This window comes from Nasonia vitripennis (genome assembly GCF_009193385.2).
Source record: "Nasonia vitripennis strain AsymCx chromosome 1 unlocalized genomic scaffold, Nvit_psr_1.1 chr1_random0011, whole genome shotgun sequence".
In the NCBI taxonomy this organism is placed as follows: domain Eukaryota; kingdom Metazoa; phylum Arthropoda; class Insecta; order Hymenoptera; family Pteromalidae; genus Nasonia; species Nasonia vitripennis.
The window spans coordinates 207122-221952 of NW_022279599.1; the positions used below are offsets into that span (position 1 = coordinate 207122).

General features: G+C 40.4%; 2 protein-coding genes across 11 annotated transcripts in view; both read right to left on the reverse strand.

Annotated features, from left to right (window-relative positions):
- The window catches only part of LOC100498673 (UPF0363 protein CG9853 homolog), a 203114-nt gene that overhangs the window by 185739 nt on the left and 2544 nt on the right, over positions 1-14831 (reverse strand).
- The window catches only part of LOC100679872, a 106413-nt gene continuing 101314 nt past the window's right edge, over positions 9733-14831 (reverse strand). For both annotated transcript variants that reach the window (XR_004226432.1, XR_004226431.1), the window contains one exon: positions 9733-9992. The gene's annotated coding sequence lies outside the window, so the exon portion shown is untranslated. The remainder of the gene's footprint in view (positions 9993-14831) is intronic.

The window sequence follows — 14831 nt, forward strand, 5'->3', positions numbered from 1 at the left end:
ACAATACAAGAACCTAGAACCACCCTTTTGGGTGCCAAACGGCAAAAAAACCGCAGCGGGCGCGGGTTGGCGAATACGGGTACGGGAGAAGACTAGGAAGGATGGGTCGCATAACATTCTTCAGTGTATATCTGTCACCGAACCTAACTGCAGCCGACTTTACAAGGAAACTAGGGGTATTGGAGGACGCTATTAGAGAGGTCCCCGGGGAAATTGTGATCGGGGGCGACTTCAACGCGAGGGCCACAGAATGGGGCATGCCGACGACGAACCAAAGAGGCAGAGCCGTCCTCGAGATGGCAGCCAGGCTGAACTTGATAGTAGCGAACGAGGGTAATACCACTACCTACCGTAGAACAGGCTTTGGGGAATCAATACCGGATGTAACCTTCGCAAGCGAAATGACGACCCGCAACATAAGGGACTGGCACGTCACGGAAGAATATACAGCTAGCGACTACCGGTATATTATATTCAATATCAACGAAGACCGTCAGACCAGTACAAGGAGAAATCACAGTGGAGCGCCAAGATGGAAAACCCGACGCATGAACCGAGAGACACTCGCGATGTTAATTCAAAGCGCGAACCTCCCATCCAACGTGATCCCGCACGAATTAGGCGGACGCGAAAGAGCAGAGACAATAGTAGAGAAAACTACTAATCTGATAACTGAGATCTGCGATGCGACCATGCCCAGGGTGTCTACCAGCCACCAGAGAAGACCAGTGTACTGGTGGACAGACAACATTGTGGAGCTTTTTTTTTTTTTTTACATAGCATTTGGAACTCGAACTCGAAAGTTCATCGCCTCATCTACCCAAGCCTTCCACACTGCCCTATCTTGTGTCAACCCCACCCAAGATGCACCTCTCCGATCGACACCCACCCGTCCTATTTCTACTAGATCCGCTTTTACGTTGTCCTCCCATCTACGTCTAGGTCTACCTAGAGGTCGCGTTACCATCGGCCTGCCCTTCATGACACGCGCTGCCGTACGGTCGTCTCCCATTCTCGCTACGTGCCCTGCCCATCCCAATCTGCGCGATTTTATTATGCTGTTAATATTTGGTGACGCGTACAGATTGTGTAGTCTCCTCCATTCCCCGGTTTCCTCATCTTTCTTCGGCCCGTATATTTTTCGCAAGACTTTATTTTCATATACCCTAAAACGGTTGTCCGCCTGCTTAGTGAGAGCCTACGTTTCGCACCCGTACAGAACCACCGGCAGTATTATTGTCCTGTATATTCTTATTTTAACCTTTTTAGACAACAGCCTCGACTTAACCCATTAAAGCCCATGCTAAGACTGGTTGAGATAGCGACAAACAAACTGTGCTATCCTTTGCATAAGTGAAAAATAAAATATACGTATTTTTTCTTATGTCATTTGCAATTGTTTATAACAAATTATTTAAACAAATTACAAAAAAATTTATAATTTTCAAAATCTGAATGCGGGAATCGATTCTGGAGGTAAAATCGAGACGAAAACCTATATAACACTTTTTTGTCAGAGTTCAATTTGTTAGTGTAATGTAGGAATAAACAATTGCATGTTGGGGAGAAAAAGTGACCATGTCAAGTCCCAAGCAAAATCTATCTGGAATAGCAAAAAACAAACTGTGCCATCCTTTGCATAGCTGAAAAATAAAATATACGTATTTTTCTTATGTCATTTGCAATTGTTTATAACAAATTATTTAAACAAATTACAAAAAAATTCATAATTTTCAACCGTTAGCCCGCCACACAAACGTGATCTCTAACACGGAAGGATTTGCGAAATGAATAAACTTATCCAATTACAGTATAAGATCTCAAAATTTATCAGTAAAAAATACTGATATGATTCCACATACCATGCAAGAGAATGAAAACACTTATTTGTCAATAGTTTATTTCTACATAAAGATAACAAATTGAACTCTGACAAAAAAGTGTTATATAGGTTTTCGTCTCGATTTTACCTCCAGAATCGATTCCCGCATTCAGATTTTGAAAATTATGAATTTTTTTGTAATTTGTTTAAATAATTTGTTATAAACAATTACAAATGACATAAGAAAAAATACGTATATTTTATTTTTCACTTATGCAAAGGATGGAACAGTTTGTTTTTTGCTATTCCAGATAGATTTTGCTTGGGACTTGACATGGTCACTTTTTCTCCCCAACATGCAATTGTTTATTCCTACATTACACTAACAAATTGAACTCTGACAAAAAAGCGTTATATAGGTTTTCGTCTCGATTTTACCTCCAGAATCGATTCCCGCATTCAGATTTTGAAAATTATGAATTTTTTTGTAATTTGTTTAAATAATTTGTTATGAACAATTACAAATGACATAAGAAAAAATACGTATATTCTATTTTTCACTTATGCAAAGGATAGCACAGTTTGTTTGTCGCTATCTCAACCAGTCTTAGCATGGGCTTTAATGGAAGTAAATTACTCACGGCGTAGAAGCAAGCATTACCCGAATGGAGTCTCTTAATTATTTCGACATTAATCTCGTTTCTATCATTTATGGTCGTACCCAGATACCTGAATTCGCTAACCTTTTCAAAAGTAAAATTCCGAACTCTGAGATCTTCATCCCCTCTGCAGATGCCTAGCTTATCCACAATCATATACTTTGTTTTTGATTCACTCACTTCTAACCCTGTATACTCCACCGCTTTTATGAGGATTTCCGCGTTTCTTGCTACCGTTTCGCTACAATCCCCCAGTATATCCAAATCATCTGCGTAGCCTAGTATCTGCGTTGTTCCATTAAGCGTTGTGCCCATCTGGCTAACCTGCATTTTTCTAACGGCATACTCTAACGTTAAGTTGAACAGCACCGTAGAGAGCCGATCCCCTTGTTTTAAACCATCGCGTATCATGAAGGGTTCTGATACATTACCGCCTACTCGGACCTTTCCCGTGCTTCCGTTCAGACATATTTGAATTAATCTCACGAGTTTTTTCGGTACACCGAGAAGTACTAGAATTTGATACATTTTGCTTCGCTTAATTGAGTCGTACGCTTTTTTAAAATCTATAAATAGTTGGTGTATGGTTTCGCAAAATTCCCATTTTTTCTCTAACAACTGTCTTATGGTAAACATCTGATCGCTCGTCGATCTGTTGCGCCGAAATCCGCACTGATAATCTCCTACTATATCTTCTGCGAATGGAGTGAGTCTAGCTTGTATTACGTTTGACAGAACTTTGTAGCACGTTGCTAAAAGTGAAATACCCCTATAGTTATTGCAGTATGTCTTATCCCCCTTTTTAAAAATCGGTATAATGATAGATTCCTTCCAATTTTCGGGTATTGTTTCATTTTTCCAGATGGCACATACTAGTTTATAGATTTTGAAAGTGAGCTCGACGCCCCCATATTTGAGTAACTCAGCTGGTATAGAGTCATTTCCCGCGGCTTTGTTGTTTTTTAGTTTTTTAATCGCGGCCTCTACTTCTTGGTAGCTCGGTTCCTCCACGTGGGGTTCAGCAGTGTGAATTTCGTCCCCTAATTCTTCGCTATTTTCGTGCACGTTTAATAATTTATCGAAATAATTTTTCCACAGCGACAGTAATTCGTTGTCATTTGTTACGAGGTCCCCGTTTTCGTCCTTCATCAATTGCGCTCTACTCCTAAAACCCTTTCTGATGGCGTTAATCCCTCTGTACATTTCGCGGGGGTTATTTTCCTTACTGTTAGCTTCTATTCTCCTAATGAGATTCTTTTGATACTCCCGCTTCTTATTTCTGTAGATCGCGCTCGTCTGTTTCCTTACGTTAGAATGCTCTTCTACGGTCCTATCGCTTCTATTTTGTAAGCTATCTAATTTAGCCTTTTTGCGCCTTTCAAACCAGAGTTCGCACTCTTCGTCAAACCATGGTTTGCTCTTTGGCTTTTTCTTCTTACCCAGTACTTTGTTCGCGGCCTCTTTTACCGTTTTTTCGATGTCCCCCCATAAGCTATTCGGTTCGTCATTCCCCTCCGGCGATGTGTTTGCTTCTTCAAGTGCCTGAAACCTGTTATTAATTTCTATCTGGTACCTAATTCGCTCTGTTCTATCTCGTAGTTTCTCAATATCGAAGCTTTCTACCTTGTTTGCTCGCTTACTATTTTGATTCGCTACTAGTCTAGCTCTTAATTTGGCTACTACTAAGAAGTGGTCCGAGTCGCTATCTGCCCCTCTGTAAGCCCTTACGTCAAGAACATTAGTATGACGTCTTTTTTCAATGAGGAAATGATCAATTTGGTTCTGTGTGGCCCCGTCCGGCGATGTCCACGTTGCCTTGTGTATGTTCTTGTGCTTAAAACACGTAGTTTTGATTATAAGATCTTTTGCCGCCGCGAAATTTATGACCCTAATACCGTTATCATTGCTGGCTTCGTGCAGGCTTTCCTTACCTATAGTAGGCCTAAACATTTCCTCCCTACCTATTTTAGCATTGAAATCGCCTAATACTATTCTTGTGTCGTAAGACGCGAACTGGTCGATTACCTGCTCTAAAGTTTCGTAATAGAGATCCTTAGCTTCTTCTTCTTTGTCCTCCGTAGGACAGTGTACATTAATAAATACATATCTATACCATTCACCTTCGATAATGATGTACTAGAGCCTATCATTGACGGATTTGAAACTTTTAACCGAATGTATGATGTTTTTGCTTACGAGAAATCCGGTGCCCCACTCCCGGCCCCATACAGGTACGTGAAGTTACCCGATGCTAGTACTCCGCCATCTGGCCACCGCGATTCCTGTATTGCTACCAAATCTAGATTGTACCTATCAGCTTCCTTTACGAGTTCTTTAAACGCACCTGCTCTGTATAGACTGCGAACATTTCAAGTTCCGACCCTTAAGTCCCTTTTGGTTCGGATTTGATTTTTTTGAGCCATGATGTTATGTTAAACCCGCGCGCTTCGGATCCTGTTCCGATCGCAGGTGAGTCCACCGTTCTAGAGGTGATAACCCCCATACCTCTCTAGAACTAAGTATGAGAGCTTTCCGATTTTGACGAGGACAGTGTAAATTCGTCGTCAGACACACTACGGTTTCATTCTCGCATCCTAACGCCCCCCTGCAAGGCAGCGCGCCTTCGCTGGCATCGTTACCGCGTAAGACCAAGTGACGAATCATTCTACACATCCCCTTTCGGGGCAGTTGTCATCGCTCCCGCATCCTTCTCGGCAGCAGGATGTTTGCCCATTTGTGTAATGTGTGATGAAAGAGATAGATTGAGAGATAAGAGATAATGTGAAGTGTTTTTGTTGTTGTGGTGCTTGCGTAGTGTTTCTAGATGAATGCGTTCGACAGTGTGGGCTCATCACACCCACGCCTGTTCCTATCGGCTGTCCGCGGCTGCTTATTCAATTTATTCGCAGCTAACCTCTTTCTCAGGGGCTGTTCCTCTATCCACAACCTAAGGACGCGCTGTGTAGTGGTGATAGGCACCCACCCGTCCGATCTGGACGACAACGCCCAAGACCCGCTTAGGGTAGCGGCATTGTAACAGCGACATTGCGGAGCTTAGGAAAGAAAATTTCTACTCTAGAAGAAGGGCTCAAAGAGCCTGGAAGCAGAAAAGACTTGAAGCCGGAGACCTTTCCAAAAGACAGGACGAATCGCAAAAAATTCTCAGAGATGCGATAAAAGAGAGCAAGCACTGCTGCTGGACGAAGATCATCGACGACGTCGAGAAAGATCCATTCGGCGATGGATACGCGATTGTTACACAAAAGATGGGCGAAATGAAACGCATGGAATCCATGGAAGCTGAAACAATGGAAAAAGTAATCGATGGGCTGTTCCCCACACATTCCATCAGACCCCAGACAGAAGCGGTGGAAATACCGGCAGACGAGATACCTCTTTTTACAGAAGGCGAACTCATCGCGGCAACTTCGTCCCTTAAGAGTGGCAGAGCACCGGGACTGGATGGCATCCCTGCGGAAATGCTCAGGATCGTCGCGTCGCAACGACCTGAGCTGCTCTTGGAGATGTACAACCAGTGCCTGGTGCAGGGAGTTTTTAGCTCGCGGTGGAAAAGAGCGAGACTTGTACTGATTGAAAAACCGAAAAAAGAAGCGGATACGGATACTTCCTATAGGCCACTGAGTCTTTTAGACACAATGGGAAAGACGGGGGAAGCACTGGTAAAACCGCGAATACTAAGTGCTGTACGCAAAGTAGGAGACCTTTTCGATAAACAGTATGGCTTTAGAAAAGGACGATCCACCATAGGGGCCGTTAGAGAGGTAACAGACACGGTAAAGAAAGTAGAGGAAGTTAGATACGCGACTAGAGACATCGTGATTCTGGTAACGTTAGACGTAAAAAACGCGTTCAACTCGGCAAGATGGACCGACATACAGCGATGAAATTGAATTTAAGAGGCTCCGCGCCGTTTGTATCCGGATGTCGAGATCTCGGTACCGGGATTATGTTCAATCTGTGGAAACCGGCCTTAGGTCCAACATAAACGCGTTCTGGTCATTTGTCAAGGGTTTAAAGGGCGAGGCTGTTATTCCAGTTACAACGTATCTTGATGATTTAAAGGCTGAATCGGAGCCTGAAACGGTTAACTTGTTCTCCTCCCATTTCAATTCAGTTTATAACTGTAGTCCAACTAGCCCTTTGAATCGTCTTTTTGATTCGCACGAGCTTATTTCCAATGTAAGTGTTTTGGCGGAGGATCTGCGCCCTATCGTCCGTGAGTTGAAATGCACGGCGAACCCTGGTCCGGACAATGTACCTAATGTTTTTGTTAAGCGCTGCTGGCCAGTCTTGGAGAGGCCCATAGTCGATATTTTTAACAAGATGTTGGCTAATGGGTATTTTCCTAAGGCGTGGAAGCGTTCTTATATTTTCCGGTGTTTAAACACGGCGATAGACACGATGTCAAAAATTATAGGCCTATTTCTCTCATCAGCTGCATTCCGAAGCTTTTCGATGCGTTTTTGACTGACGTATTGTCCCAGCGACTACTTTGTAAGATCACTGCTCTGCAGCACGGCTTTCTGCCTGGCCGATCGACCTTAACTAACCTATTAATTTTTAATGACTTTTTCTCTGATGCCCTTGAGAACTCGGTTCAAGTGGACTCTATCTATGTGGATTTCTCTAAGGCTTTCGATAGAGTTGATCATGGCAGGTTGCTGGCTAAGCTGTGGAACTTTGGTGTTCGAGGTTCCATATTTGATCTATTGTCATCTTATCTTTCGAACCGCTATCAGTCAGTCAGAATAAATAATAGTGTGTCTCCAGCTATCTTGGTGTCGTGTGTCGTACCTCAGGGCTCTCACCTGGGTCCTTTATTGTTTTGCATCTATATTGATGATCTTGTGAAGCAATTTCGCTTCGCGAATGCCCTGTTGTACGCTGACGATGTCAAGATTTTTATGCGTATTCATTCGGAAGATGATGTGGAAAGACTGAGGGCTGATCTTAATACTTTGGGCGGTTGGGCGTGCGAAAATGGCCTGGTTATAAACGCGGCCAACAGCCAGGTTGTGTCATTTTATAGGGGCAAGACGCAACTACAGTTCCAGTACGAGCTTGACGGATCGGTTATTGCCCGCACGGAGGTGGTTAGGGACTTGGGGATTTTATTTGACTCGCGCTTAACCTTCGGACCTCATGTTGATTACGTGGTCTCTAGGTGTCGTGGGCTGATCGGATTTGTGAAGAGAACTACTCGTGACTTTTCCAACATATCCGCTATTCTTTATCTTTATAATACTCTGGTCATGCCTACTTTCACTTATTGTTGTCAAATTTGGTCTCCATACACTCAAATTGCTATTAACCATTTAGATTCCGTTCAACATAAATTCATTCATTACTTGGCCTACAGGTCCGGCCAGCCCATGGCGCCTATTGATCACGATTATTCACTCATTGCGACATCGTTGGGTATTCCTTCGATACAGTCAGTGCATCGGTACCATGATGGTCTTCTTACGTTTAAACTTTTGCGTAAATTTATGATTTGTCATATGATTTGTCGTATCACTGTCATTGAGCAATTGTCGGAATTTTAAGTGAATCTCAAATCATTTGTATCGGCATTTAGTTAGGTAACTTGGTTTATATTATCTTGTTGTTTTATATTGTTCGTTCTATTCAATATTTTATGTACATGAATTCTATATTTTTGTAAGGGCATTCTTGCCCGTTGATTTATAAATAAACAAATAAACAAATAAACATACTATGCGTCTTACGGAAGATTATCTGAGGGACCGGGTTATCGAGTATGACACGAAAGAAGGGCGCAGAAGAAGCCCTATAACTGCAGGAGTTGCGCAGGGTTCGATCTTGGGGCCAGACTTCTGGGGTATCTTGTACGATGGGCTTCTGAAACTCGAAATGCCGGGGGACGTGATGCTCGTTGGATACGCCGACGACGTGGCGGCGGTTATAACAGCACGGAATGTGGGCATCGCGCAAGCGAAGTTAAACGCGATCATGAGCAGAGTGCTATGGTGGATGGCGAACCATGGATTGACTTTAGCACTTGATAAGACCGAAATTGTCCTATTGACAGGAAAGCGGATACCGACCATCATACCCATGAAGGTAGGCAGCGAGTCTATAACGACGAAACCATCAGCCAAGTATCTAGGAATAACTCTAGACACGAAGTTGAACTACGGGGAGCACCTAGATCGCGTCTGTAAAAAAGCCACGACTAGAATAGCGCAACGTAGCCGACTCATGGATATCGTCCGTGGGCCTAGGCCAACAGTTAGGCGGCTACTCATGGCGACCACTTACTCTATCCTGTTATATGGAGCAGAGGTGTGGGCCGACGCTATGATTATGAATAAGTATCGGAAAAAGATTATGGCGGTACAGCGAAGGGGGGCCCTTAGAATAGCATGCTCCTACCGGTCGGTCGCGGCCGAGGCATCGATGGTAATCACGGGGGTAATCCCCGTAGATCTTCTTGCGATTGAACGCAAGCGGATCTACGAGGCTCGTTTAGCGTCGAATAGCGCCTCAATTGCCGCGGAAGAAAGAGAAATAACAATGCGCAATTGGCAGACTAGGTGGACCGATTGTCCAAAGGCTAGATGGACTAGGATTCTTATAAAAGATGTGGGCCCGTGGGTGGACAGGAAATGGGGGGGAGGTCAACTTTTACCTTACCCAGTTTTTCTCCGGTTACGGATACTTTAGGAGCTACCTGTTCGCGATGAACAGGGTGGCAACACCAGAGCGTAAGTACTGCGGTGACGAATGGGACGACGTGAGACACACGTTTTTTGACTGCCCTCATTGGGCTGAAAAGCGTAGAGCACTGGAGCTGACGATAGGGGCGTTCACGCCCAAGACTGTAGTTGAAACGATGCTTGACAGCAAGCAGAACTGGGACGAGATAACGGCGTACGTGGAGACGGTTCTCCGCGCGAAAAACAATGACGGTTGTTTACAAGACTAGTTGACGGCTAGCACAACTTAAGACAGGTGACCCCCCGAAGGAATGCGAAAGCGGTTACCGGGGGGGTTTTTCGCGGCTCTACGAGAGGTGGAGTTTTAGTGAGTATGCCTGGCGTTGTCCCGCGCCAGGAGAGTCTCAGACACGGGGAGCCTCGCACGGCTCCTGTCATGGTGCATTAAGCATTTCTCCAACTCTCCGGATAAACAAAAAAAAAAAAAAAAAACGTTATTTGGTGGAGAGGATGTGGAGGGGGTGGAGGGAATTTTCAAAACAAATTACGCTTACAACTATATAGAGAATATATATTAAACAAAAGTATATATTTTGGATCTTAAAAGATCCTTACAACAACAGAACACTGTCTACGGATGAGTGCACCAGGTATCGATCAAAATTACTAGTAAATATCTAGCACATCTCGTAGTAGTATACCAGTCTCACAATGGCCTCAGCTTGACTGGAAATTGTCCACGGAGAGGTGTCAGGATGATCTTCAGGATGGTGGGAGATCGTCTACAAAGAAGTGCACCAGGTATGTGTACTATAAAAAAAACCGAAGCATCGACTTAGTTCCCGAAACACATTATTTTATATTTATGCATATCACATTAGTTGTATTGATTATCCTCATCATTATCTAAAAACATGCGCCTCAGTATGGCCTTTCTTAGTTCTTGAATCTGGTTTTCATTAAAAATAAAAATTTTTTTTTTTCATTTATCTATTACTGTTTTTTTTTTATTATCTATTACTATTAAAAGAAAATCATAATTAAAGAAAATTATTCTTCTACAGAAGTAAATAAATATTAATTTTTCGACAGCTGAAAATGTAAGAGCATCCTTTTTACATTTTTCGATATGAATTTTATTATATTTTAAAGTGTCAAATTATATTCAAATAAAAATTCAAATACCAAAAATACCAATATTAATAAAAAGACTATCCAAATTTTATAAATAAAATATAGTCACTATCGAAATTTAACCGAGCAAGCGTTGGGAAGCAAAGTGACTATTGCTATTTTATAATTATCAGCTTTTATGAAAATATTAGACAAGATAAAATGTTGGCAAATCATTGAAGAAACTGCCAAGCGTTAGCAATACGCCGATAAAGAAACGTTAATGAATTTCACTTAATCAGTCTAAAAAAGTTCAAGTATCAATGTTTAATAGTTAACATTAAATCAGCCTCCTAGTGGTTATCAAAAAATAATATACACTTGCCGTCCTGTCGTCTCATAATCCATTGATGAAACACTGGAATTATTAGTTTTTAGGTATAAATGTCTTAAATGATGTAAATTCAATTTATAGTATATATTCTCATTTTTATCTTACAAATGTCTTCAAGCAAAAAATTACAATGCGTTTTGTCTCATATCCGTTCTTTAGATTTATCAGTGAGGCATTAAAGATTTTCTTGCATAACGTTTTTCACTCTTAATGGGCACTTTGAAAATCATATTTTCCCTTCAAAATCATTCTAGATGAATTAATAGGCTAAATATTCATCATTCAACATTTACTGAAACTGTGAAAACTGTAATTCTGTCTGTTATGCTATTCTGCTGTATGACATAGCAGAAAGCCTCTACAATACGCGTCACGTACTTCTATTATGCCTGTGCGTGGCCTGAACCGTACGCGCTTGCGCAAAAAAGAGAACTTCTGCTACTCGGGTTTCAGCGTAGAAACTATGCATATTTCTCGACGGATTCTGGGTTTCATTTCGAGTCGCTAGGGAACGGGCCAGAACTTATCGGCCATTTGCTACCAGGGTTAATACGAGGTAAAAACACTGTATTTCTTTTTTTACTTTCACTAAATATTTCAGCACAAATAGTATATTCTAAAATTTTATTAATTTTTAACCGTGTTGCATTTCAAAGACCATCATTTAAATTAATATTACGTAATAAAATAATAATTGGTCCAACTTTTAATTTCAATTTGTATGGTGTTAAGCCATTTGGTGTTATAAGAAATTTAAAAATTCTACTGGTTAAGAAGCTTCTAAATTTTGATGGTATTATCATCTTCTGCGGAATCTATACTAATATATTCTTTTACTTTACCTTCCATTTTTGATAAAATTTCATTGTTAATACTAAGTACATCTACATTTTTTGGTGCTATAATATAACTTTTTCATTAAAATTATTTCCATAAATTTCATTAATAATATTGTTAATACATAAAATTTCTTCTGGTATTTCTACTACTTCGTTATTATTTTTGAATACTTGAATATATTCCATCACCAACATTTAATAGCCATTGTTTGACGCCAATGTCATTTTGTTTAGTCCTAAATTATCTTTTAAAGTCATACCCTAGCAAAAATGATAAATGTGAAAAATTGTTATAAATCGTGTGCAAACTTAAACATTGTAACGTAATTGTATACAATTGTGAAAAACTAAAAAAAGCTTCAAGTTTTGGAACAAGAAAAAAAATTAATTTTCTTCTTGTTCCAAAACTTGAAGCTTTTTTTTTAGTTTTTCACAATCACTAATAAGAGAAGAAGCATTAAAATTACTTATCAGCTATCTATCTGATAGGAAACAATGTGTAAAAATATGTAACTGCAACAGTGAGTACAAAGAAATTACGATAGGGGTTCCACAAGGAACCATACTTGGCCCTTTGTTTTTTATATTATAAGTTAATGGCCTATTGATAGACATGCAAAATGAAACTATATTATTTTACGCAGATGACATAGTTATCATATCATTCAATGCCGACAACCCGGAGCCCTGGGTTGTCGGCATTGAAAGGCGTCCTTCGCTGAACATTCTCGGGTACCGGATGTGCCAAGACGTCGGTACCGCGGTACCGAGGATGCGGTTGAAGGTGACGCTGCGTGGTGGACTGCTGCTGCCAGGTCGACGATCAGCTATGCTGCGTCGTCGTCGGGAGGAAGCTCTGCTGCTGGCAGGCACGACTTGCTGGATGCAGCGAAGCCGCTCGGCGATGAGCGTACTGGACGACAGCGATCGGCTGCTTGCGATGGCTGCAGGGTCCGGAGCAATGAGCTCGTCGGCGATGTTGTCAGCGAGTCGTTGGCCCAGCGATGTACGGGACTACGCGGCGTCTGTCGCTGCGAGCGAGGTGTGCGGCTGCTCGCTGTGCCACGCGAGACGCGAAGAGCTGCGAGGCTGCTGATGATGCTGCGTTGGGCGTTGTTGAGCCTCGAGCAGCTTAGAGACTAACTTTTAGACCCCACGCCAATCAATGAACGTCGCGTTGCCGCTGCTGAACGGGCTGGGTGCTCTGGGTTCCAACTCGTCAGCGCCGTTTCGTCGGCGGCCCACTGAACTCCTCCTCGTGGCGTTGGCATGGTCCTCAGCCTGATGGTCTGGTCTGGAGCCGCGCCCTTAGGGATGAGCGGCTCCGACGGCTGGCCGGCTTTCGTGGCTCCTGGCCAAGTGTGATCGCTACCAGAGTCGGGAGTCGAGAGAGCGAGTTGCGCTTTTCTCTGCTGATCAATAGTCCTTCCTCGATCGATTCGGGGCCCTTTGGATTGCTTCGTGCGAATCCGGCTCTCCTATCTCGTTCTCTCTTGTTTCGTGTTCATTAGTCAGCGTCGGCTATTGTCGCGCTGCTTTCCTTCCCCCCCCCCCTCTCTCTCTCTCTCCTATTCTACTTCTATGCTTCGATTGATTGATTGATTGTTATTTATCGTATTATGAGAAAGATCGTTTTCTTTCCTCATACTCTTGAAATAGGACAAAAATGACCTTGGATTATAATTAATATTGGATTCTACTGACGCAATATATTCACGATACTTAATTCTAGACAGTCGAATACATTTGGCTCTTAGTTTTTTTAAATAAATATGATCAGAGGTTAGTCTCGACTGCTTGAAATCACAATGAGCTTTTTTCTTGTCTTTTATTAGATTAACTCTAAATTCTACCAATGTGGATAAGATACTGGTTTTGGAGATTTAAGAAATACATATTAAGTGATAATGTTATTAATTAATTTAGAGAATCTAGTTGCACATTCATTGGTATCATGATTTTCAAACAGACCTTCCCAATCAATAGTCTCAAACTTTGAATTGATAGTGTCATAATTAGCTTTATAAAAGTTTCTAAATTTACAAACACTATTGTCCCGGCCATCATAATTAGTATAAAATAGATGCGCTTTATGATGCTGATCGGTGGAAAGAAGTTGGTCACAGCCAATTGAAACTTGCAATGTCCCCTTCTCAGCAAAAAACATGTAATTTGCCTGGTAATACGTATTAAAAATATGTACTGATTTGGGACTGACTATTAAAATATATTAAATATATTAAATATAAATATAAGTATTTGATGTGGCCATAAATGGTGTTATTATCCTTATGGTACTTCCATTTATGGCCACATCAAATACTTATATTTATATTTAATATATTTAAAATAGTCAGTCCCAAATCAGTACATATTTTTAATACGTATTACCAGGCAAATTACATGTTTTTAGTATGTACTAAAGATACATACAAAAAATTTGTATTTATTTTTAACAGGGTTGGCACAAACAACGCACTCCGATTTTCGAACTCAAATTTCATAAAAAATTTAATAATCGTGAACCAAAAATAAACATAAAATAAATAAATTCTTAATGACTCGAAAAGACAGTTAATGCGTTGCACCACCTGGTGATATTTTCTATTAATAATTAATATAATAATTAATATTTAACATAAAAATTTATGTTAAAAATTAAAATAATAACTACTACTTTTTCCAATTTCAATTTGCGTGGTAATGGACCAAAATAAATATTTCATTAAAATTTTTGTTCAGAACGTTATTTGTTATTAATAGTATTTACTTATTTAAGCTTTAAATCCTAGCGTTTTATTCAGTTTTATAATTTTTAAAATAGTTTATATTCCAAAATATTACTAGAAAAAAATTTTAAAGTAATAAAAATACGACATTGGTTTTAAACAATGTATATTAAATATTAATGAAAGAAAACTACCAATAAGTTAGAAAACTCGAGAATACTAATTATTGTAAAAATATCAAAATAATTTTTGCACTAACAATACTTAAAAATGTATTTTGTATATTTTTTATTTACTTAACGTACAAAACATTTTTATAGTTTATTTAATTACGTTTGGCAGCATTCAACAATGCCAAAAAATAGAAATTTAAATTATTCTTCATATTATACATAATGATTTTTAAAACAATAGATACAAACCAAGTGAGCGTTAGCAATTGAGGTATGGCATGCTAGTTTTAATGAAAATTTTAACACATGTGTATTATTATTGTGACATTATCACCAGTATATTTTAATAAAAATTTTAACACATGTGTAAATGTTTATAGCAAATTATTCCCAATTATAAG